This window comes from Sinohyriopsis cumingii, chromosome 3 (assembly GCF_028554795.1).
Source record: "Sinohyriopsis cumingii isolate HCF-2022 chromosome 3, ASM2855479v2, whole genome shotgun sequence".
Classification (NCBI taxonomy): domain Eukaryota; kingdom Metazoa; phylum Mollusca; class Bivalvia; order Unionida; family Unionidae; genus Sinohyriopsis; species Sinohyriopsis cumingii.
In genome coordinates this window covers 63160892-63163626 of record NC_142963.1, presented here as the reverse complement: position 1 = coordinate 63163626, position 2735 = coordinate 63160892, and positions in this window count along the sequence as shown.

Sequence of the window (2735 nt, the reverse complement as noted above, 5' to 3'; positions counted from 1 at the left end):
TATTGTCTTCATCCACGTGCGGTAAATTAATTTTTCATAAACAGTCAAAACTGACCTTTTGTATTACATTTGCATTTGTTGAAAGAGTGGCAATGCCCATATTCATTGTCTGATTTTATTAATTGCGTTTAATAAGTAGATCGTTTCTAACATAGAACGATCTAAACACATAAAAAAAACGAGAGCCGTGTGCAACAACTGGAAAAGAAAAATGTAAGAATGTGTCGGGTGTGTGTATGAATTGGTATGTTCCTTGGATTTGCAGTGCATATATTGAGGATGACCACAAAGCTATTAAAATGCATAGAGCAAATAATACGTCAAATATATTTCTTTTAAATACGGAAACAACGAGATAATGGTAAATTTTTAACTGAGATTACAATGTAGCTCAACCGGATCATCTTGTTAAATGGGTATATTTTCTCGCTTAAAAGGGTGTGTTGTTACCCAAACGTCTTTCTGTGTATCTATCAGTTTCTCAAAATCCGTTATCAAATGACTAAAATACAAGAATGGATATTGAACATAGGAAATAGGGAGTGAAAGAAAGAATGAGCTAAATTAAACAAGGCAATTGTTCAGATTTTGTTTGTTGTGTTTTACATCTGTTCTGATTAAACTCGTATCGCCTTATAACTTGAATCGATCGAGGAAGTGGCTTGGACTCAAGAATTTGATTTACTTGACTCCAAAAAATGTTCTACCCCTCCTCAAATGCACTCATTACATATTACTCGTGTCCTTGTTATCGCGTGTAAAGATACCGCATTAATGCTATTTATTCAGGACAAACTATACAGTCATAGTTACACAAAGTCGATCTGACGCGTATCTTTGCCTCCCATACTTCGTAAATTTGTATAGATATGAATGTTTGGTGCGTACGGCTGACGTATGATTACAGTTATCCAAAGAGATCAAACATTTTCGTGAGATATGTTTCATGTGTCGAAATTAAGCATAAACACTTGGTCTGGATTATATCAAGTACTACTACTGCAAATACTTTTCAATAAACACAAGAGATAAACGTGGATCTAACAGTAAAACGGACATAGGAAAACAGCTTGTACTGAGATTAGTTACACAACCACTCATATAGATAGCTTTCATTCCTTATCAATCAGACATATTCCCCTAGGATATTTTCAACTATAGGACTGAATAGCCTACCACAGAAATATTATTCATATACAAATACCGATGTACTACTTTTTATTTCTTGAATGGAGTCTTGTGGCACTATTATAGTAGAGTTCTCTTTTTATGTATATTAGAAACACCGGTAGATTACATTCATCTAAAAGTTAGAATGCCGTATCGTGTGCGTACCTTTACCCAAGTTAAGATGGCCACACATTTCAGTGTTGCTATTTATTCCAAGATTACATTCTATCATTACGCATGTGTTAATCACGCGATGCACAAATGCAGACGACTTGTTGTTTAAACAGTTTAGATATCTTACGACTTAATTTCTGTGATGAAAGAAGTTAAACGTTAGCAAGTTGCTTTCAAATATCGAACATTTAATTTTCCTATTCTAGCTTCTCAACACTGGATTTTATTTTTTGTTACTTATCTCAACACTTGTCGCATTTTCAATGCACGTTCTTATCTTCTTAAATAAATGAACATCTCGAAATAGAAATTAACAACACGATGAAGCACAGTTGTATATCACTTTGACTGAAACCTCTGAATAAACGTAAAATATAAGAATGTTACTGCCTCAGTTCTAATAATATCTTTAGAAAGTGGTGAAAATGTAGAGTCGGTATCTTAAAATATTTGACCACAGAAACTAATTACTTAACTACCAATGAATCTAATTCATTTATTCATCTTCCTATCGGAAGACAATGGTTTTATATTGAAATAAATTACACGTAACCTCTATCTTCAGATAACTTACTTCTCATTACCAAATTACATAATTGCCCTCAGATATTTACGTTTATTTTGGGATTGTACACGTTATTAAAAGAATGTTTTAAACAATCAGTTATAGGTATAATATTGACATCCTTCTAAATGTCGTCAGTAGTTAAGTGGGATACCCTACGTACAATGGGAATTAGCATTACAGGGACCCCTGGGACACTCTACGTACAATGGAAATTTAACATGGCGAAAAATCGTGGGACACTCTACGTACAAGGGGAATTTAACATGGCGAAAAATCGTGGGTCACTCTACGTACAAGGGGAATTTAACATGGGGAATAGATCGTGGGACTGTCTAGGGACAATGGGAAATTTAACATTACGGAAACCCCTGGGGGATATAGCCTCAAGGGAATTTAACATATGGAAATTGAACATGGTGGGTCTGTATAGCGTCAAGGGGAATTGAACATGGTGGGATTGTCTAGGGACAATGATGGTAGAGGGTCAAACACAACAGAGACAGAAACATACATACACTAGTACAAGTGTGAGATTTATATATAAAGCATTACCAAGACCTGAAATCTTTCTGGGGTGTTCAAAAATTTGCATAATTGTAATGATGCTATAAATAGCTATAATCAAGGAAATGCTCAACGACAAAATGGATGTGACTAAAAGTAACGTTAAAATGACGAAATTGTCCCAGAATTTAAAGGAAAATAAACATATCCCCGAAAATTAAGTTACAATGGTTTAGACTAAAATGGATAAAATTAGTAACTACTTACAATATCAACTTCTGTGACGATCGTGGATAAATACCTATGTATCTATAATCAG